The 24,162-nt window shown below is 38.8% G+C and overlaps 1 protein-coding gene across 1 annotated transcript in view; it reads left to right on the top strand.

The window, feature by feature from the left end:
* Positions 1–299: 299 nt before the first annotated feature.
* Positions 300–24,162, top strand: part of LOC149078485 (rho-related GTP-binding protein RhoE-like) — a 112,956-nt gene continuing 89,093 nt past the window's right edge. The window contains exon 1 of the mRNA XM_089240599.1: positions 300–731. The gene's annotated coding sequence lies outside the window, so the exon portion shown is untranslated. The remainder of the gene's footprint in view (positions 732–24,162) is intronic.

Below are 24,162 nucleotides of genomic sequence, written 5' to 3'. Positions count from 1 at the left end.
ACAAATAATCCTTTTTCAGATTTGCACGCTTTCGTGACGATTTAGGACGGTGTTTATTTCTACAAAATTCTACTTTTTTCTCATAAAAGAGGGTTTTTTTCGACATCTGATCATTGAATTCCATATTTTGTTACTTATCGTCAATCCCAGGAGGAAAAGTCGCCAAAGTCTTGATTATCGTTCCGATCTCGATTGTCGCCATGTAGCCAAAATACGGCTGTAGGAGTTGCTTTGCAGCCAAAAAAGAGCTGCTGTTTTTTCTAAACGCAGTTTCGGCAGCCAACGTAGTCATTTGTTTCTTGTTTGCAAGCCGCCGTCGTAGACGCATGTCCTCCGCTGGATTTTCCCTGATGTTGAAGAGCGTGGGAATTTAAACGTGCAGGAACTTGCCCGTGTGTGTGTGTGTGGAATGTTTTGTTGATTCTTCACATTTCTTTGCTTTGACAGAATTGTGTACATTTCAAGATTTAAAGCGGTTCTCGTGGTGTGTGTTTGAGAAAATTTATCATTTCTTCTCTTTGGTGAATTGGGAATCATATTACAAGAAATGGACCCTTGAAAATAATTGCCCAAGGATTACGCAATTTCGGATAATTTTGTGCTTTTGTTGAATGGATATGATGAGACAACAAATTTTCTGAAGAAGTTTGATCTCGAATGGTGTTTGACTTCTTTTTAGTATACCTTTTATTTTATTTGTGAAGAGTAGGAACTATAATCAAGTCGGAGAGGTAAGTCGATCTTTTTCTTTTTTTTTCATATGCGTGGCCATTAATGTTTTGACAGTAAAAATTTAACTGCTACATAATTTGACACTTTTAATGTAAGTTGGTTTGACAGGTTTAGTGAACAAAAATAATTTATAGATCACATAAATATCTCTAAATGTTTCCCAATATCTTAAGGGCCGTATTCACCGACATGGTTTGAACTATAGTCACAATTTTTTGATAAGAGATCAACACGGATTGGTTAAATTCGGGTTTTTAACCAATCTATGTTGATTTCTTATCCAAAAATTGTGACTACAGTTTAAACCATGTCGGTGAATACGGCCCTAAAATGTCTCATTATAAAATTACGATTTTTCTATGCTAAAATTTCATTTAATATTTTTTTTTAATTTGAATCAGAGACACTATTTCGTGTCAGCCTGAAATTGCTCCATCTTGATTTTCGCAGGACCCAAAAATTTTAACAAAATAAGTCTTATTTAAACTTCTTTTATACCCGTGTTGGCTTTTTCCAAAATTTCTAATTTTTCTAGGGCCCCCTCATTTTTCGGAGCTTTTCTAAGCACGAAACACCGAGCAATGGCCAATCCTTCCAATTACCCTTATTAGTTAATTACAGTAAAACCTCTATGAAGAGGCTGGGCGAATGTTCCGTGGTAAATATTGAGTTAGGGTAGAGCACATCACTTCAAGGGACTAAATTCTATACTTTTATAAGAACTCAAAGACAGGGCCGCAACCGGGGGGGGGGGGCAAGCGGGTCTGGTGCCTCGGGCGCCGGACCAGAATGGGCGCAAATTTCACCCTTTAATTTCTTTTTAAACATCACAAGGTGTAGGAGCGCCAAAACACGAGGTTGCCTCGGCTGACCAACCATTTAGTTGCGACCCTATCGTTACACATGAGTTTCAGTTGGATAAAATTACCACACGCGGCATTGGCGTAAATTTGTATTGGGTCCATGGGCATACGCTCACCCCAATATTTTTCCACGTCCCCATAACACTTATAGAAGTAGGTAGGTCTATATTGGGTTCGAATCCGCCCCCAATATTTTTAAGCCCTCCCAATATTTACGGAGCAGGTAAGAAATAACTTCACGCCAAGAGATGAAGTACAGTTTTAAATTGTTTTCATGTACAGTGGTGTCTTTAAGGCGAGCTAAAGGATGACCAGTATCGAACTGAGTCCCTTAAATTATTTAGATGACAATTGGACCCGGTTATAATGAAGTCCGACTAAAAAGACACACGCAAACACACACAGCGAAATTATTTGTTGTACATGAACTTCGTTATATCGGTAATTCGGCTAATCAGCAATACGTAATTCACGGGACATGGAAAAACTTTGTTGTGTCTGAAAATTCGTTATATCCGTGTTCATAATAAGCGAGTCCGAGTGCCAGGGCCGCAACTAGATGCTTGATTGACTTGGAAGTCTGGGGGAGCAAGGTCATTATTGCTGGGGGCGGCGGCGGGGGCACGATAATGATGATGATGTCAGCTCATATATACATTAGATCAGTCGACTCCACCTGTGACGCTGGGGGGGGGGTTGTCCCCCCACGCCCCCCGTATCTTCGCCCATGGTCTGCCGGGGCAAGCATTCATTTTGGAATCCTTTGTAATGTTGAAGAAGAGGTTGGAGGGCGACGTTTGCGCCCCTTCTGGTCCGACGCCCGGAGCACCAGACCTCTCTAGATGTGGCCCTGCCGACTGCATTTGGATAAATGTTTTGTCTCAAACTTCATTCTTATGTAGAATCAATCGTTCGTTTTTCTTTTCTTTTTTTTAAATTATGCTCATATTTTTGTTCATAGGCATTTTCCCTATATTTTGACACATTCCAAGTGTTATGCATGTTTTTTTGGATGCTAACTTTTTTCTCCCCCGAAAATTGGGGCCAAGGGGTTAAAAAAAATGTTTGATCTCCTGGAACCCCTGCGCTCTTTGAGACGGGCCTGTTCTTTGTAATAGAATGAGAAGAGAGAGAGCAAACACCTGACTCATCTTTCCGCTCCCCTAAAAACTCCATTGTCCAACAAAGCGGCTGCTGAAACTAATTTTTTGTGTATCACCGATTGATAAGCTTACCGCAGTCTTCTTTATTTGTGGGGGGGGGGGGAGAGATGGGTGTTGACCAGCGCCGGAGTGGGGAGGTACACGCTGGACCACAAAACAGTTTTGAGGGTTTTAGGGCAGCTCTATTTTGAAATTCTATCTATACATATACAGGATTGTTGGAGGAAAAGGTTCCCTGAGAGTTAACTGAGTGCCCCCCCCCTCTTTTCCACCTTTCATGAAGGACACACTTTTATCAGAATTTGTTTGAAGGGACCTCAAACAATTTCGTCATCGGAAATTTTGAGCTGCCACACTTCACAAAGAATTTCAAATTAACTGAAATTGATTAATACATAGGAAGTGAGGATATTTTTTTTCGTCATTTAATTTGTTTTATAAATGTTTAAAAATATTGTTAATCATCTTATGAGGGGCACGATGCCCCGTATGCTCTCCTGCGTACCAGTGCCCACCTTGGCATGGCCGGTGGGGGGGGGGGGGTGAAGCTGACTAGTTTGCCTCAGCTGAAATTCAGCCAGCTACAGTATTTTCTGCGCCCCTTAAAATTGAATGTTTTAGTATGGATTAAAATATTATGAAAAATATATAAGGGGCCGCTCAAGTATTACGTAAGCGAATTTTTTAGCCATTTTTGAACCCCCCCCCCCCCCCCCCTGTCAGCAAAAGTCAGCAAAATGAGATCACAATATTTATATCAAATACCATTACCTAAAAAAACAATTTTCAAAAAATCAATATGTTTTCTTGCTCCAAGAATATGTAGAGAATTTGATGATATTATTAGACAACAGCAATCATTTTATATGTTTAAAAAGACTATAAAGGATCGTATACTGGAAATAGCAGATATGGAGCGGTTCGTTTCGTTCGATAGTTAATGCAATTGCAAATGATATAAGGAATAAAATTTGTTTATATTTTTGTTGTGTAAGAAAATATATCTGTATTTCGACATATCAGACTATAGTTTAACTTTTAAGGTAATATAGTTGGTGTGACTTGAATGCAGCAATTGTAGTAAAATATATCTATGTATGTTGCCAGAAATTCTTTATGTAATGTATCAATACGACCCATGGAAGGTTTCTTATATCCCTTTGGGTCGAAAAGTGTTTGTTTAATTTTTTTTTTGTCTGTTTTGTCAATTGTGCTGTTTGTTCAATAAAACGCTTACCCCCCCTTGTCAGTAAAATTTCTTCATCAGCTCTGCCCCTCTGAATCCTTACTCATATTTTCATAAAGGGTGGTTCATGACGTAAGCATTATCGGGAACCCCCCCCCCCCCCATCGGTGATGACGTATTACTTGAACGGCCCCTAAGGCACATTGTATGTCTGTTCAATTTTCAACCACTTCCCCCACTTGAAGCAGGACCTTGTGAGCATTGGCTGTAAGGAATCATGTTACATGAACACGGTACAATCGGAGTTTCGGAAATGCCCTTTACATGACGGACTGAATGAAAGAACGCCAGAACTCAGCCACCGGAGTTATCCCGTTGCCGTGATCTCTCCCAGCACAGCTTTGTTTCATAGGCGGGAATATATATAGGCGGTTTCATGCATCATCCTAGCTGAACGGTGACCCCACACCCCAGTATATATTCCAAGGCATCTCTAACTCAGGGGTTCTTAACCTTTTGCAGCTGATACCCAAAATCAATAATTGAATCAGTTTTGCGACCCACGGGGCTGTTTGTTCTTCGGAATTAGTGAAACGAGCCACGCAATAAGTGCATTTGATTCGTACGGCTCATCTGGGAAGCCCCTATGAATTAAGTTTGGGTTGTGGCCCATAGTTTGAGAATCCCTGGGCTGTGATGGATTTATAGGGGCCATCTCAGAAGGCTCTGCAAATCAATTTCGGGTCATAAGGGGCCGTTCAAGTATTACGTCATCATCGATGGGGGGGGGGGGGTTTGGAAAATGCTTACGTTATCAACCACCCTTTATGAAAATGAGAGTTAGGATTCAGAGGGGCAGAGCTGATGACGAAATTTTGCCGACAAGCGGAGGGGTCAGCGTTTTGCTGACAAGGGGGGGGGGGGTCAGAAATGGCTAAAAATTTGCTTACGTAATACTTGAACGGCCCCTAACCCGTGGCTCAAGAGTCCTTGGCTGTTAGTGGGTTAGTACGACCCATCTTGGAATCCCCTATCACACAAGTTTTGGTCCCGACTCATAGGTTGAGAACCCCTGCTCTAACTGAAAGGTTATCGCCGGAGTGTGAGATCAACAAGATACTTTGTCAGTCGGGGCAGGAATTCATTTTGACACCCCCGTGTACTGTAGAAGGAGCAGTTGAAGGACGGATGCGCACCCCCCCCCCATAGTCCACAACACCTGTGGCACCAGACCATCCTTCTCCCAATTGCGGCCTTTCACACATGACGGACTATGGCAGGGCTCCAACCTAGAGGTCCGGAGAGAATGAATAATTTTGTTTTTTGTTTTCTCGCATTCAATATTTACTAAAGCAGGGCCCGTGAAAAATTTCAGCCTAATGACCCGGCTTCAAAATGTGGACACTCAATTTTTTGGGGCCTCTTTGCAACTCTTCAGCAGTACGCACTATTGCTGGTAATAAAGCAAAACATTGGAAACAAGAAATAGGAAAATAATCACGACGAAGCTCATCGATAATTACGACAACCCTCCCGCAAATAAGACGTCACCACGCCGCGAGACCATGAGCCCCCCCCGGCGGCCCTGAGGCCTCCAACACGTGCCTAGGAATCCAAACAGAATAATTCAAGTTGTTTGTTTTCGGATGTTGGATTTATGAGGCGATTGCGTAATCGCCGAACAGCAGGTGTGACGACGGTAATGGCGCCTTTGTGAGCGAATATGAATGATGGCGGTGGGGATATAAAATGACGCAATATCTCGTGCTGGAGAAGGGAACACACACAGCAGCCACTACTTCTATATATCTCATTCATTTTTATTTATTTATTTATTATCATTTTTTCTCTCTCAAAACGGTTCTCAGTTGGAAGCAGTTTCTCCCCGAAGAAATCTAGTCTATTAATACGGAACCAGAGGGCTCTTCTCTTTTCTATCTTTTCTCCTTCAAGTGCTTTTGCTCACCGATAAATCACGTGGGTTCCGTGAGACGGCAACTGTCGCGTACCTACTCGTGTTATCAATTTAGGAAGTAGACGCTTTTGTTTCCTTGGGATTTGCAAGTTTTAAAGAGCCTCTTCCTTCGATAAGACGAGATTCGGAACTGTTTTGGGTGCGTAATAACCATTGTTATAATTATTCTCGCGTACGTGGTCACGTGTGAGGTGCGGCCCACGTGATTGCTTTGTGGTGGCTGGGACGCCGTCCGTGAGTCACTCGCTACTCAGTCAACAGGCGCGTCTCTCGGAATCGAATCGGTGAAGACAAAAGTAATTGTGCGCGTTTCGTGAAATGTCGCGTTTAATAATGTGTCCGTGCGCACTTGTCGGGTTTTGCGCCGGTATTGGTTGACCGAATTGATTGTCACGATAAGATGGGTTTTTGGAATTTCCCGTGGTTATTAATTGTTTCCTCTGTCTCATTGTTTTGCATTATTTTGGGAATTTCAGGTGAGAGCGCGTCATGTCGGAAGCTGAATTAATTCATTAAGGGCTGACGTCGTCTGTATTCAAGGAAGTTAAATTAATTTGAGGTCCTCTTCAACAACCTGGGGGGGGGGGGGCGTTTGATGCAATCGTCCACCCCCCCCCCCCCCCTTTTTCGTATTTCAAGTGTTTTGTTAACAGAAACGTGATGATATTGTTAAGTTGTCCCAACAATTGTTCTTATCAGTTTCCGTTGTCCCTGCTCTTCAAAATACCAAACTGCTCATTTATTCAACTTCAGTCATTCCTTATCACAGGACTTGACAAATCCCAGGCACCAGGTCGCCATGGTGACTGCAAAATTGGTATTGGCGACTAAATTTTATAAATGTGGTTGCCAAATTGGAGTCACAGTATTGTATGTCTTTTAACTTCAAAAAAAAAAAAAAAAAAAAAATAATAATAGAGTAATTAAAAAAAATCGTTTTTCCTAAGTAAACACCATGCTTGATTCCTGAGGAATTTTGCTGGCACCTAAATACTTTTTCGATTTGTCAAGCCCTGTCATATCATTCAAATGAGGCCAGATTTCCGCATAAGTAGGCAACATGGTTTGTTTGCTTGCCAATTTTTCAGGGCCTCTGAATAAAAAAGCTATATTTATAAACTAAAAATCTTGCATCAGGTCCGTCATTTAGGGGAAAAAGTTGAAATGACGGCCCTCTCTTGCATGTGCGCACACAAAAAAATTACATAATTTTTATGGAGACTCTGAGCTCGTGCTCAAAAAAGCCCTAGCTCAATGGTATAGGTATGCGATACGAGAAAATACGAGTCTGACGCCTCTACAAATCAGTGAAGTTTATCTATTTTAACTCGACTTGGATGGAAGTCCCTGCAGCCCAGGATTTTTGAAAGATTTGATTCTTTACCGACTACAAAAGCATACCATGAAGTGTGTGAATTAAACTTTTTGAAGGTCCGAACTTTCGGGTTTTCACACGACGTAGCACGCCCTCTATGAGAACACGATCTACTACAACGAGTTCTAACTCTATAGGCCAGAATTTTTGCAGTGTCCTCAGTCCGAGCTTTTAGTGAGTCCCTACAGCAGTGTTTCTGAAAGTGTGTGTCGTGTCGTCACCAACCTTCGTCGGGGTGTCACGGTGAGCTGGATATATTGATCTGTGTGTCTAGTTATGCCTTGAAAAGGTTCTTTTATACAGGGGAAAATATCTGCCCAACTATTCCGGGGGAGCGGCGGGTGAACCATCAATCGTTCAAGGGAGCCTCGGGTGACAAAAGTTACCCGAACCCTACAATGATTGTCAATAACATAAATAGATAAAAGAAAACATTTTGTTGATCACATCGGACATCTATGGCTAGAGAGGACTAGACGAATCGAAAAAAAAAGTTGGATGCCAGCCATTTTTTTTTGTCTTTGTCGCCAGCATATTTGCTTTAGAGAAAACGGTCCAAAATGATTTTTTTTTGACACTTGGTAGTCATAGTGACTTGATGCCTGGGATTCGCGAAGTCTTTAGTAAGAGCCCTATCAACCATTCTCATTTGTCAGACGTGCATAAAGACATTGTAGAGAAGGGCGTGACATAATTTTCAGTAATTTTGTAGTTCTCCAGACATTAATTCAGATAATTATGAAATAGCGTTCAATGGTAAACAGTGCAAAACCAAATACGAAATGCTGCTTAGTGAAACTCGAAACCATAAAATTCTCTTGGGAAGGAATCTCGTCTATTTAATGGATGTTTTGCTCTAATTACCACTGGAAATTTCCCAAACCGATTGGACTATTTTTCTCATTTCTCTTTGGATCTTCTTCTTCCTTGTTGATCTTGAATTAGAAGTAAACAAATCTCATCTACTTTTTTGACTCACGCGTATCAGCTTCTTCTAAATGATGGGATTCTTGCAGTTGCTACTGGTTGGAATAATGTCGCCATTATTCACAGTTTGCTAATCGGAAGAAAAGGAGAAACAAAAAAAAAAACTAGATTCTGGTATCAAGTCTCTTGATACACAAGATCAGGCTGGACCGATTCGTTAATAAGCCCTGGACTGCTTTTCCTGTTAAGTAATCCTATATAGGAACATGTTTTTTTTCTCTCTTCCCGTCTTCAGAGCGCTAATTATAATCTCGGCTCGGTTCTTCGCCCCCGCAAAACTATGTATGTAATAGCTTTATGTAGTGAAACCTTCCTTAGACCATATGTTTTTTGCACCGACAATGTCCACGTTGGTACTAGTTGCTGTAACATGTGGCCGCCAGTGTTCGGGAGTTCTTTGACGTGATGTTGTCAAAGTTGATATGGTTGACGATTCCAGATCTAGCTGCAAGTTTCTGATGGAACGTAGGACGTTGGCCTTAAGAGCCGGCTGCCAATCATGTATCTTAATTTTTTGTCATATATGTAGTAGAAAATCAAATAGGAGCCTTCTAAATTTGTTAGATTGGGGCGGGGGAGGCGAAATACCTGACCTTCGATCAAGAGTCTTATCTTTCAAAGCTGAAAGATAAGGGAGCCATAATAGAGGAAGCTTTCAAACTTTCTGCTGAGACCTGAACCAGCCAAGTTTCTTAGGAGCCAAGCATTGTTTTTGCTGAGGAAATGTGGTCCTAAATAATTCTTCTTTTTTTCTAACTTTTCCGCGACTTGATAACCCTTTCCCTGTGCCAAAGGAGATGTACTGTAATAAAATCAGAAAATTTTGTGTCTTCTTTAGACTCTAATCTGTCAATTACATATAGAAAATTTTAGGTGTCATTACCAATTTTCTAGGCGACCAGGCGTCTTGGATTTCTCAAGCTCTGCTTTATACCCCATGCACTATTTCTGTTAAGGTGGTCTTAGATAAACTTTTGTCCAGGACAGTAATAGTCTGGGGGGGTTTTGGCAGTGCTTTAAAAAAAAAAGAACGTCATTGAGTATTTCAGAAAATTCTCGAGTTCTGACGCATCTACTCAGGACCGGTGAGGCTTTTAAGATCTGTAATGCAGGGCTTATATATCTGTAATTCAGGCGCCATCTGAATTTCTTTGGAGTCGCAAAAAGGAATTTCACTCAAGAAAAGCGGATGCTAACCAAAGTTTTCCCGACATTTTCCAGACTTGATACCTTTCTTCCTATGTTAACCTCTTTGCGATCACGAGCGTAATATTACGTTCAAACACCAGTGGAATAAATTCAAACAAATTTTCTGCGTTTTATCTCTTCACCATCGCGAAGCTTTATAGCAACCCTATTACCTACGGAGAAGTTGCTTTTTATTTCCCTCCTTTCTTTACAATGCATCTTTCTACTATATACATGTAAGAGCGAAAGAAAAGACGTAGGGTTTGGGTGAAAAGAGGACTCTAAAAAAACTTTATCTATATATTTATTATACACTTTTTTTTTATATATTTTTCTTTTCCCCCCCCCCCACCTTTTTATTTCCTAACGTGCCGTTAGGTTAGGACAAGGTTACCATATTTATCACCGATTCGTTAAATAGAAATAATCCGCATTTCTTGCCAAACCCTTGTAAGTGAAGTGGTTAAAAGCTGCACTGTACTGAAATCACAAAAGTCTGTGATTACTATAGACTCCAATTTAGCAATCCATATATAGAAAATTTAATTAATCAATATGGATTGTTTCGTCAACATGGTGACATGGCACATGGGATTTATCAAGCCCTGCTGTAATGTCTCGATTTGACTTGCAGCCATGTAGCTTTGTAAATTACCGGTGTCTCTGGCCAAGGCCGTCATTGCAAGTTCGGAGGTCCGAAGCCCAAGAGTCAAAGCATTTTTTTTGTTCTTGAGCCCAATTTATGTAAAACAAATTTTTCTTAATTTATATCAATATAGTACAAACATTTGTGAAGTCATGTCTTGTGATGTACAAATCATGTGAATGATAAAAACAGTGGTCTGGAAAGTGTGTGAGCATGACAGTGACCAAAAGAGTGATTTAGAGGGTTTGTAGGCTTCGAAGCGAACACAAGAGTGGCTTGGAGGGTGTGCAATCATGTGAGTGACCAAAAAAGTAGCGAACCATAGAGCGAGTTGGGCAAGTCAGTGAGTGACCGAATTAGTGAACTGGAGAGGAGGAGTCACGTCAGTCCCTGACCTTTGGAATGGCCAAATAAGTGAACCAGAGAGTGTGTAAGCATGGAAGTTGCGGAAAGAGTGACCTGGTGAGCAGAGGATGAAAAGAGTGACCCAGAATATGTAAAAGTATGTGAGTGAGGGATCTAAGCGTGCTGTAATCAATTGTGCGAAATGTGAGGAGTCAGTGGTAAAGAAAATTATAACAGAACGGGCAAAGTATTTTATAACATAGCTGCAAATTTGAAACGTCCACAGGGACGGCAAAACCATAAATCCGCCCCTGTCTACTTTTCATTAATACGTCACTATCCAGAGTTGTAGGAAGTTTTTTAGATCTGTAGGTTCTCGACCTGGTCTCTACATAGGTTTTGATATCTGAATGAATTGTGGGGGTGCTCAATCTGGTGCTGAAAAAAAAACCCACCGTGAGTGCTCCAGCACCCCCAGGCTTCGAGACACTGTCACTATACTTACATGCGAAGAATCCCTCTGTTTGCAGTCTATATATATAATATTCCGCTGCCACTCAGCTCTCCTGGACTAAATCGGCAGTGAATTGCCCCATTAGCGATATATATCGCTTGCTCGGGGGTGGGGGTGTCGGAAAATTAAAGTTTCGAGTCTCGGATACTTCTTATGACAGAGGAATTCCGGTGAAAGTGAATACTATTTGAATTAGCTCCGAGCTGTGCGGGGGGGATTTAATTAGACCTTGTTTCTCGCGCTCCCTCAATTGGAAATCTAACTGCCTTTGATTTATAAGATTGATTAGCATGGAACTCCTCAGGTTATATCGGTGGTATATGTCTCGTGTCATTCATTTAATTTATGTACTCGACGACTAATTAGACTGTGGCATGTACCTACGCAATTCGAAGCTGATTCCGAACAACAGCAGCAATTCAACTGAATCCGTGCCATAGCCGGTAGACATCAAGGATAATGGTTATTACCAAATATCATCATATCTCGTTTGACATGGGACCCGACAATCGGAAAGCAGGAACAATTGATCTTCCCTAGCTCTTCATCAGTCACTTTATAGTACAGTGTGTTCCATAAATTTTGTATCCCATGGTTTGAAAATTCGTAAAAATTGAAGGAATTCGTATGTTTCCATTACGGTTTGCGAAGAGTCATTTTCACGGAGGGGGGGGGATTTTTGTTTCTGGTACGGAAAAAAGGAAATTAGTTGAAATTTTATTCGGTAAAGGGCGCCGTACGAAAGCAAATCACTGGAAATATTCCAATCAGAGTCTTTATAATGCAGGGTATAGGTCCAGGACTGAAGGGGGGGGGAAAGGGGGGGCAACTGCCACGGGCGGAAAAATTTAGGGGGCGGCAATTTAAGGTGGAACTGAAGAACACCATGGCAGGGTATACGATCAACAACTTATTTCTGAATTTAAGAACGTTTAGGACAAGGGTGCTCATCCTTCCTTAGAATGTGGGCCACTTCATTGGTTTGAAAACGTGCCGCGGGACATTTAAGTGATCTGGAAAGGTGCCGTGGACCACTTGGCTAAAGTGAAAATGTGTTGCGGTCAACTTTAGTGATCTGTAATAGCGGCTGAGGTGACTAAAATGATCTGTAAATGTGCCTTAGGTTATATCAGTGATTTGTAAATGTGTCCTAGGTCATATAAGTGATATGGAACTGTAACGCCCGTCAGTCAAGTTATCTGTTAATGTTCCGCTTAGTTCATTTTTAAAAAAGTTATCCGGCGTGGCCTGTGACCTCAAACCTGACTCCAGGGGGCCCACATGGCCCGCGGGTTATGGGTTAGGCATTAGTGGTTTAGGGCAACAGAAGAGATTAAAGAAGGGTTTTGGAAAGGGATTATGTGATTTTTTTTGCTTTTGTGCCATCTGTCGACAAGAACTTGAACTAATTTTTTTCTGTACCAAAAAAAATTCTCCCTTCGTGATAATGACTTTTCCGCAAAAATAGTAATCAAATGTACCGATTCCTTCAATTTTTATGAATTTTCGAACTGTTTACGAATTTATGGGACACCCTGTACATCGTAATGGAAGATTAAAAGCTAGTTATGAGAATGAGGATGAACATTTTTCGATGTTGAATGAAAGGGTAGAGCGGGCTTTTATGCCGCACGCAGAGAGATCCATTTAATATCTCAAGAGAGATCCATTTAATATCTCAAGAGAGATCCATTTAATATCAATGCTGCTGTTGTTGTTGCTACAATTTCCAATTTTGTCCGGGTTCCAAAATTGCCAATATATTACTCCTTTCTCTGTCGAGACCACGATGATGATGACGATGACGGTCGTCGCGCAGTTATTAGGTCATATTTTATACCGTGCTTGATTTACGTTCTCCGAATTTCGTTGATGGCAGGTTTTTTTGGATCGAATCTCTTTTGAGCATCTCCGGAGTTATATTACGGAAAAGCGTTTGACTGACTGGTATTAGGTTTTTTGTTTTTCATCGACCTTATTGCGACGAAACTACCTCATTTTCAACCCTTGAGTGTTAGATATTCTTCTCCTCTTTAATTTTATTGAGATCAAAGTAGGTTATCACGAAACTCAAGGGACCGAATCATTATGTCGTTATAACCGAAGTTGAGGTTTTAAGACACTGCTTGGAAATACACAGTAAAAGTCCGTTATAACGAGTAATTTGAGAGTGAATTTCAAACAGCTTAATGTTAGATATACAAGAAATATTCGGTTATAGATAGGTAAAGATTAGGGAGCATTCGCTATAACATCAGAAGAATTTTAAAAAATGCCAGCTTTTTTCCTTCTCCCTCTTCAGGAGCTGAACATGATGAATCTCTTATCATGGCACATGCTCCTCGTAAAAATGTCTGATGCACCTCGAACAAAGAATGGACACAGAAATGTCAAATTGTTTTTTAATCCCTTCTTCCTAGAGATGTGACGCGAGAATATTCTCCGGAGAACGAGAATATTCTGAGAATGTTCTCCTGGATGTAAAAATTGGAAAATAATCGAGAATATTCATTTTTATTTTAAATAACTGAAAAAAAAATTTGCTAATTTTGTTGATATGATATATAACTCAGTTCTCATTGTCGGAAATATTTAACACAAAACAATTTTTGACATAATGACAACTTTTAGTATGAGATTATTCTTGGAATTTCTGTGGATATTTTCGGTCAAAGTGAGAGGTTTCAAAAGTTTTTGTTTTTAAGATTTTGAAAAATTTTTAAAGATTAAATTTTTTTTTTTTAAATTAAGTAAATTTTCAGAAAATTTAAAAAGCAGAAATTTAAACCAAAGTTGATTGACAAAGGAAGCTATTCAAAAAATCACTTCAATTCTAAGAAGATACAGAACTGTCGTTTTCTTCAATGTACATGCACTTTTCATCACTCATATTTCTTTGCAAGCTGTGCGATTTAGCCATGTTGGTAGTTTTCCCGTCTTCTTGACGGGAAGAGAGAATATTCTCTAGAAGGACTTACATTATAAATTACTGTGATTACTGATTTACTAAATTATTCTTATCAAAAATAAGTTATTTATTTATGGGATTACTTATATATATATATATAATTATAAATATTGTTCTCGAGATTATTGTTCTCTCTAAAGATTATTCTCGAGAATTTTACATCTCTACTTCTTCCTAATTTTGGGCTTTCCCCACTGTACACATGTATTATGAGGTGATTTTATTGGATTTTTGTCTCTTTGACAACACCAAATTCAATGCAAAAATATCTTGGAGAATTTACTGCTGTGAGATCATAAATCAATTTTATGTTAATCTGACAGAAAGAAAAGAAATGGAAATTCGCTTATAACGAGAAGTCAGTTACAACGCAGCACGAGTTTTCCTCGTGATTGTGAACTGTCTTATAACAGAATTTTACTATATTTTCAGATGGAGTGATTGCGTGTTTGTCACCTATAAGAATGCAAATAATGCCGTAATAAACATGGCTCACGTTTACAGTTTTAGGAGTGATTTGGAGCCTTTTTGAGCGAACTGAACGAAAATTAAAGAATTCAGAATTAATGAAAGAATAAATTTCGTGATTAAAAAATGAAATGTAATTTCAGAATTGAATAATGAAATGATTTTGAAACTGAACGAAACGATTTTAGATATAAAGGAGGAAATTATTTCGGCATTATTATATAAATCAGGACTTCTTGTTTCAGAATTACAGAAAAAATAATAATTAAAGTTCTAAATTTGTGAAAGAATTGTAACACTATTGAAAGAAATAATTGAAGAATTCATGAAAAATAAATGAAAGAAATTACTATGGAATAACTGAAAAAAATTAGTAGTTGAATTAACGTAAAAAGAATTGTGCAATTAATGTAAAAAGAATTGTGCAATTAATGTAAAAAGAATAGTAGAATATTAATGAAAAAATCGTAGAATTAATGAAAAAAATTCAGAAATAAAAGTTGGAACAGAACGAAAATTTCGGATTATTGAAAAAGTCATTTTAGATTTGAGTAAAAAAAAATAATTAGCCAATAAAATAATAAGCCTGTAAAAATTCAAAATTTATCAGAAACGATTTTAAAATTTAATGATAGAATTTTCAAATTCTATCTATCATTAAATATATTGAATTCTATCATTTCAATAGAAAGTGGCAGATTTTCATTCAAAAATTTACGAAAATCTAGAAGTAGAGAAAGAGTCAGAATCTTGATGAGGATTCAGCAATAATAAAAATTCGGAAAATAATGAAAAATATTATGTGGAATAATTGAAATAATTTCAAAAACGATTACAATTCGGGAAAAATTTTGAAAATGATAAAAATTCAGGAAAAGTTTCAGAAATGATAACAATATTCAGGAAAAGTTTCAGAAATGATAATAATATTCAGGAAAAGTTTCAGAAATGATAACAATATTCAGGAAAAGTTTCAGAAATGATAATAATATTCAGGAAAAGTTTCAGAAATGATAACAATATTCAGGAAAAGTTTCAGAAATGATAACAATATTCAGGGAAAGTTTCAGAAATGATAACAATTAAAGAATAACGAGAAAAAGAATTTGAGAAACGATAAAAATTCAAGAATAATGAGAAAAGAATTTGAGAAATGGTAACAATCCAGGAATAACGACGTTAGTACTTAGTACAAGATCTTTCCTTGTGTTCTAATTGGTTCTCTGGGGCCCGGACATGTTAACTCGCCCGTTATAACGTCACTGATCGAAATCAAATACATACATCACGGGCTCGGGTCTCGTCCATGCTTTATGTCACTAACAATTAGCTAGGTGTAATGCCAAAACCGAATTCCGATTCAGTTGCTATGCGGTTGTCCCACTTGAACGTACAGTAGTACTGGGTACTTTGGAAGTGATTTCCCATCCAAAAGAAGAAATAAAAATGCTCCACAATCTGTCACGATGATAACGGGGGTCCTCCAACGAAATTTTTTTTCCCTCCAACTTTCCATTGATAATAGAGAAAAGAAATGAGGAAAGAAAATATCATTTTCTTGAGTCTCATTCATAGTCACGCCCGAGTTCTTTCTTGTCACGTGGTACGTCTTCAGGACCAAAAAAAACATCTATCCACAAAGATTATGATTATTATGATGATTCATACCAGAGATGGGAAAGTTTTTTTCCTTTTTTTTATAGAATTCCCGATACTTTTAAAATGTCATCTCATCCGTAGATTTCAATACAAACGCAAACAGAAGTGAATTTTTTTTCCGGTACATTTATTGTCGAAAATGTTGAAAAGGGTGGAGGAAATTTTCGATGTTTCTATTTTTTCTTGAGCATTTTTATTTGCTTCTAGTCGCTTCATGAATTAGATTTCGTTTCCCTCGTTCCTTTTACTTTTGTACGGAAATTAATTAATTAGATGCTTATTTTAAATTGATTAATTTAGAATTCCAGTGTTTGAAGGATCAGTGGAATTTTCATCGATGATGTTCAGTACTACAAAATCATTAGTTAAATTCCAAGAATAAATTAAAGTTCTTGAATCGAAATCTAATTAAATCTCGTCAGTGGCATTTTCAACGCGAGATTATTTCGAGCGCTGCATAGTCCTATCAAGATCATTTCTACCATTCACGTATAAAGACGTCGTTTAATTGGCCTGATTGAACGGAAAGCATTTCTGAGAAATTGGGCGTAACGGATCTAGGATAAACCAACTTGAACGCTTATAAAGTGAAGCCTCGCTGCAACGATGAATCCCTCTACAGCGATGTTTTTTGAATCGTGTTTGGAACTACTTTTATAGTCTAAGGTCTAAATCTCAACGATATCCTTTACTACGATAAATCCCTTTATTACGTATTTTTTGAGAATATTTTGAAACCGCTACAACTCGGTATTTTTTATATTTCACTCAAAGTAACTTTCAATATATTTTTAAATTACTCACCGGTTTTTGTTTTTACGAAGGTGTTTAATGACATCGGTATTTTGTATTATCTACCCTGCGAAAGTGCTAATGAAGTTGCCGTGAAGGTACTTTTTGTGTAGTAAAAAAAAGTGCAGTGAGGGAAAACCACTTTACAGGATGGAATAAATAACTGAATTTTGTTCATCAACTAATTAGAATTTTTTGCTGCGAATAAATATGCACATATGTATTTTACGGGGTACTAAAAGAGTACCAATTCTGAAGAGATGTCAACAGCAGTATAAATTTGGTGGCACTTGTTGCATCTCAATATAACGAAAATCTCTCTCTTCCCCCCCCCCCCCCCCCACAACGATACTTCTTTTTGATACCAGAGTGTCGTTATATACAGATTGCACTGATCTATATGTTTCAAAACATATAGATCTTGTTTAGACAAATTCAACCATATTTATATGCATTGATGATAGTTGGTGTACGGGATAAGGTACTACACCCTTTGAGCCTTACATAGGTAACGAAAATTATTAAACAGTCTTAATTGATACTTTTCGCGAGTTGATTTTACATACTTTCCTACAGTTATTTCTTTTTTTGGTGCCCGTTACACTTCGATTCTTTCATGATTCTTCGATTTACATAATTTTCATAACGACGCTCGCTATGTAATCTTTGGCACCATTAATGTGAATTCTGGTTTGCCGGAGAAGCCCGTGTTCCCCCGAGGGCTGAAGTGCTTACGTTGCTTGTTGCGACACAGTCCGAATGTCTCACGGTTTTTCCAGCTGTGTTTGGACCCCCTTGACCACCGGTCAATGCTCTCCTTCCACTTGATTTTCATCCGTGGCCCCCTTAAATAATCCCAGGATAGCAAGAGGATCACACGGTACTTGGTTGAAAACTGTTGGGATTGATTTCATGAAGACGAATCCAATTGCGAATCATTCATTTTCCCATCTTTTTTTTATAAGTTTAGGCAATAATACTCCGATAGGCTGTTTCACAATTGGAAGTCTAACATTTGTATGCATGTCCAAATTTGCAGCCGTATCGATTCGGCTTCAAAACAAATTTTTTTTTTCTCGTTACTGGTGAAACATTAATGTTCAGCACCATTATTTTGATGAATAATGCTCACAAAAATATTATTTCGAAATAAGACAAGGGGTATGAGGTACAACTCAAACAAAAAAAAATTATTTTTTTTAGAATGCCATGCTTGGCTTGTGCGGCCTAGAGTAAACTACACAGCGGCCTATATAAAAACAGCGGAAGTTCTGGAAATTAATCCTTTAGGTCGGCTTCACCTTCCATAGAGATGTACATAAAAAAGACGGATAGAGATAGACCCGATGCTAAGGAAAAAGCATAAAAAGAGAAAAAATGTAAATTGTATGATGATAATATAGTGCAAGTAGTAATTTAAGTAGTGATGGGGGTCACAGAGAAGAGAATGAATCACTTAAACATTGTTGTTTTTTTTTTAAATTCTTTTCCCAGCACTTGTTTCTTTCTTTCCAAATATTGAACTCGAGCTTCAAATGCGTAATGATAATAATAATAATACTGTAATAATATGGGGGAAAAAACTGCATTCGTTTCGGCAGAGCGTGTCTTTGAACGCTCTGATGACCATTGGTTCGAATCACGTACTGGCCGCTAATTTCTTTTTTCATCGTGAGTTTTTACGATACTGTAATTTACGGAAGATGTCATTATATGCGTTTTTATTTATTTTTAACTGATTTTTTTTCTTCTTCTCAAAAGTCCCGGCTGTTTCCGAGAGCTCCTCCATTGATAACCCGTGAAATTGATCTCTATGTTTCTTTCTTTTAGCATGAAATATTTGTTGTGTATTCTGTTAGTGTTAAAAAACTTTGTGTTAGTGATTAAAAAATTGTTTTTTTTTTTAAATATCAATGTATATGAATAAGTTCGGCCGTCCCCACCTTTACAGGCATACGGCAAATATCAATGTATAATATTATATCTCTTGAGTGACACGCGGTGAGGTTCCACATCACTCAAGGTGTCCGCGGCACATCCCCCAGATAACTTAAATAACCCGCAGCACATTTACAGACTACTTAAGTGGCCTGTGGTGCAGTTGCAGATAACTGTGTGAATCACCAAGTGGTCAGCGGCGCATTCTTCAATTGAGTGGTTCGTGGCACACATTTCCAGATCACCTAAGTTGCCCGCAGCACATTTACAGATCACTCAAGTGACCTGAAGCACTGTTCCAGATCACGCAATTAAATTGAGAGTTTACCGCGAACCGAAAGAACCGACAGACACCCAGGCTTTATCACACAGGGTGATTTAAGCATATTGTCCCATGGGAGCTGGGCTGCCTCCGGAGATTTATTGAATATTAAAATTTCATCGTCGGACATTGGTGACAGCAAATACAAACTTTTATTCGTGGGCAGGTGCAATCGTGCACATCGCCAGTGATTTCTAACTAATATAATCAAATCAAAATAAAATAATTTGCGAAATAAAACATAAATCAAGTAAAAAATTGCTTCAAAATATTCATCAATGTGTGAAAAATATCCTAACGCTGTGTATAATTTCATTGCGAAGTATGTATAACAAAAAAAAAAGTAAATTTAATTGTAGATTTCATGAAAAAGTATATACCAACCCCCACCAATGAAGGTAAAGACTTATACCAATGTTTCCCAAAGTGGGTGATATTGTTCCTTAAGGATGAAACTGACCGGAAGAGCGCGGGGGGGGGGGGGTGTAGAAGCGCAACAGATAAAACATTGAATCCTATAAATCAGGATGTTCTTAACCTATGGGTCACGACCTAAATTTTGGTTGCAGGGGCTTCCGATATGGGTCGTATAATATAAACCCACTCATAACTCACAGCCGAGTATTCTTGAGTTATGAGTCACGCCGGAAACTTTATTCGCGATGTCTTTTCAAAACGAAACGTGTACAACTTACACATACACAAATCTACTCGTGGGTGAAATACGGGGGGGGGGGGGCGGCGTCAAAGGCGATAACCCTCCAGCGTCAAAAGTGAAGCCGACTGATGTAATTAATGTATATGCATATATATGAATTAACATCATCTTCATCATGCCCCCAGCAATTATCATTGTCATTAGCGTACGCATATGGGAGGGTTGTGAGATCTAACCCCCCAAGCCGAGATTATCGTGTTATTTTGCAGGAAAAAACGTAAACCCCTCCCCCTTGTGAAAATTATGCTTACGCCTATGATCAACGTGGCCCCCCCCCCCCAAAGACTTTCACGTCTCCACCTATCCACCTATGAATCTTACTTTCAGCCAGAGATTCTTCAGCTATGGGTCGTGCAAACCCTCTTGTATTGTAGCCGGGGATTCTTGAGCTTGGGTCACGACCAGAAATTGATTTACAGTGGCATCCGAGATGGGTCGTTAAAACCCTCTTATACAGCCGAGTAATCTTGAGCTATAGGTCACGAGAAAAATTTTATTCCAGAATGGGTCGTACAAACCCTCTTATAGCCAGGTATTCTTGAGCAATGGATCACGACCCAAACTTGATTCGCAGGGGGCTTACTAGGTGAGTCATTTGAATCCGCATAGAGCCTGTTGGGAATACGCGATGATCACGTTATTATAAAATAATTAAAAATAAATAAATAAATGTACTTATTGTGTTACTGGTTTCACTCATTTCGAAAAACAAACATTCCCACAGCTCACGTTGTTGTTGATTTTGGGTCGCAGCTGAGAAAGTTTAAGAACCTGTGCTATAGGTGTGCTCAGTAATGGAGCGATGGGGGGAAAAAAATTACTTAAACGAGGGACGATAAGACAAGTAAGCTTGAAAGTCTTGCGTATACCATTAGAATCCAATTTTGACTTGACGGGACCTGCTTCAAGGAAGTATGAGACCCCCCCCCCCTCCTACCAACAAGGGCAAATGCCTCAGTGGAAATACACCCAATTGTAGGGCTACTCTTCTTCTCGAGTTTTTTCTCGGAAATCCTTATTTCAATCGATAATTTTTCATTTTACCGTTAATTTTATTTTGAGGAAATCCTGAAATTAACAAAATGCACCGAATCATGGGAATATTTAGCCCTAGGCTGGAATCGAAGCGTTATTTCCAAGATATTTAATGTGCTCTTCCCCCCCCCCCCCCCCGATTAGATTTTTTTTTTGGATTTATTAACTCACACAAACATTTATTATTTTAATTATTTTTTTTTTGTAATTTCATTCGTTGAAAAATTCTCTGAAGAGTCAACTCTATAAGTAAAAAATTTTGTAGGGTAAAAAATTTTCTGTACTAAGACTACTTCTGATCTGTCCCGTAACATACTGGACGATTTAACGAACGTAATCGTGTCTGCTACCACTGCATTCACAGTTGATGGTGTCTGCCTCGGGTTCATTCGCCGCTGATGACTCCACTCAATTCCAATCTTAATTCGCAGCTGAAGGTGTCTGTTCATTGATAATTTTTCGACGCACCACTATCATTTTCTGCACACGAGGGCTAATTAGACCGTGACCTACATTTGACTGCCGATTCCGAATGGCAGTGTTTTATTTCCACCAACAGATTGCTGCGCTAACCCCTCGGTGTGGGACTCCCGGTGCGTATAGCAATCTGTTTTCTTTTATTCTGTGGGCAAGTAGCCGTTTCTGTTGTACTTCCACTACATTCGAAGCTGATGGTGTGTCTCTGCCTCCTGTTCATTCGCAGCTGAAGATGTCTGCCTCTGCTTTATTCGAAACTGTACCGTGAGATGTGTACCGTCACTCCATTTAAAGCAAGATATATCTGCTTCCTCTCCATTCGAAGCAAGAGGTGATTGCCTCCGCTCCAGATGGGCATATCTGCCTTGCCTTTATTCGCAGCTCGAGACGTCTGCCTAGGCTACATTCACTGCTAAAGATGTCTGCCTCTGCTCCATTCGAAGTTATAGATGCCCGCTCTATTCTCAGATGGAAATATTTGCCTCCGCTTCGTTCACAGCTGAAGAGATCCCTGCCTCCACTTCATTCTAAACTAAAGGTGTCTGTGTCCACTTCATTCGTAGCAGAAGATATTGCTTCGGCTTTATGTGCCGCCGATGGAATCTCCATTCGTAACTAAAAATATCTGCCTGGGCTTTGTACGCAGCTGGAGGAGTCTGCCTTGGCTCATGCGCAGATTCAGAGGCGAACAATGCCCCCGTCACTCCCCAAGAGCCAAAAATGAGGGACAAATTTATCCGTCTCGTAAAATACGCGACGATTCAATGAACCTAAACAATAAATCACCCCTCCTAACATCTCGACCAAGATCCACGCTTGGTGGTATTCGTGAGAATTTGGTTTTCCTGGATTTATGTTTTACTTTCAAAGGATAACCACACAAGAGTGTGTACGCGCACGATTGATATCCAATGAAGAATTTACCGTTGCGCACACACAGGGTTGTTAGAATGCAATTTGTATTCTGAGGTTGAGAGGGTGTGAACAAAAATTCATTTGGGGTGCGGTCCAGTTAAATTGTCGAGAACTGCTCATTTAGGATATGTATTTTTAATGTTGAAAAGAAAATGTTGTAGTTCTGTTGGCTTGCACAGAAAATATTTGATTTTCATTTATTTTAAATACGATATTCGACGTTAACCCCCAACAAGAAAAATCTTCGTTATAACGTTTGATTTGATTTTCCATTCTTTTTATTTATTTTGCTTTCTTTTTCTGATTCAGCAACATCGAACAAGTAATTCATGAAAAAAAATTTTCTGTGTATTTTTTGAATTCGTCTAAGCCAGTGTTTCCCAAAGTGGGCAATATCGCCCCTTGGTGGGCGATGGAATGGTCCAAGGCGGCGATAGAACCTACTGATTTAACATAGGATCCTATGGGTTTACTTGAGTTGGGGGGCGACGAGAGGAAAAAATTCCTGATGAAGGGGGCGATAGAACAAAAAGTTTGGGAGATTATGGTCTACGCCTATAAAATATTAAATTCCGAATTGTTCTGCTGTTCTTCCCCAATTCACCAAAACTGAACAGTCGGCAAACACTCTATGTATATAAAACGTTTTATATCGTTGTATAACAGGGACTTGACAAATTCTGAGCTTCAGGTCGCCATGGTGACTAAAACATTGGTACTGGTGCCAGTAATTTTCCACGCGTGATTACCAGTTCTGGAGAAAAAATGCACACTTGGGCTCTAAAATATTCAGTTGGCGATTAGATTCTTTTCCAATTTGTCAATCCATGTTGTTGGGATTTGGACCAGTCATCAAATCTGCATAGATTTGATTGACTGGTTTTGCCAGCAGTAAAACCTTTGTTGGAGGAATAAAGGAAAATACATTATATACCTCCTCTATAAGGGTACAACTGCCCCTGTCCGAGAAGAAGGTTGTAGAATTACTGCCGTTAGACACAAATCCCTAAAAAAACCTCAATCAACCTCTTCCTTCTTTTGCATCTTTAACCTCTCTTTCTTTTTATGCATGGTTTTTTTTTTTTTTTTTTTTGTATGCGAAGAAAACGTCTGAAACCTCTTCCTTTGCGAATAATTGAAGACTCATTCGCATCCATGGAGACCCATTTCTGGAACCTCTTCCTCGGTGAAGAGCTAATCGGATTTCTATGGAGACTTATTATCATTTTTCTTTTTCACACACAAAAAAAGCGAATAAGTCTTTTATTATCTCACTTACGTTCGGGTGATTAAGTCATTGACAGCAAAGGGACGTGCGTTGCACGTGGTCAGAGCGTCAGCTCTCCATTAATCCGAATTAGTTCCGCAGTTGGCTGGAACATGATGAGGTGTTGGTCAAGGAAATCTGTCAACTTATAACAAAAGCATTGTATTATTACTCTATGATTAAATTCTTAAGCTCCAATTAAAGCCGATTTCACCAGATTTAGATCCGGAAAAATATATAATCCTCTTTTTTTTTTAATAATAATATTTCATTCTGAACACGTTATTTTAATTATAAAAGCAAATAGATGTTAGTTTCGAAAGTCCTTACAAAACATGGGTGCATGAACCTTTGTTCGCGAGCCCAATGTGGTCCTTTCCAGAATTTTTTCCTTCCCGCCGAACAATATAAATATATTTTACTGCAGGGATTGACAAATCCCAAGTGCTAGGTTGCCACGGTGACTTTAAAATTGGTATTTGAGCCTGAAAATTTCGTTCTATCTCTGATTGCTAAATTGGAGTCTATAGGTCTAAATGACTCAAAATTGTATGATTTCAAAACAAACTGTCTTCTAACATAGAAAGAGGATATAAAGTCCTGGAAAAGTCGAGAAAAAATTGTTCAAG

The sequence above is a fragment of the Pholcus phalangioides genome, unplaced genomic scaffold, assembly GCF_987345545.1.
Source record: "Pholcus phalangioides strain wild (caught in Gottingen) unplaced genomic scaffold, Ppha-v1.0 ptg000013l_1, whole genome shotgun sequence".
NCBI classification, from domain to species: Eukaryota; Metazoa; Arthropoda; class Arachnida; order Araneae; family Pholcidae; genus Pholcus; species Pholcus phalangioides.
Note: the sequence above shows the minus strand (reverse complement) of the source record. Positions and strands in the feature narration are given on the sequence as shown.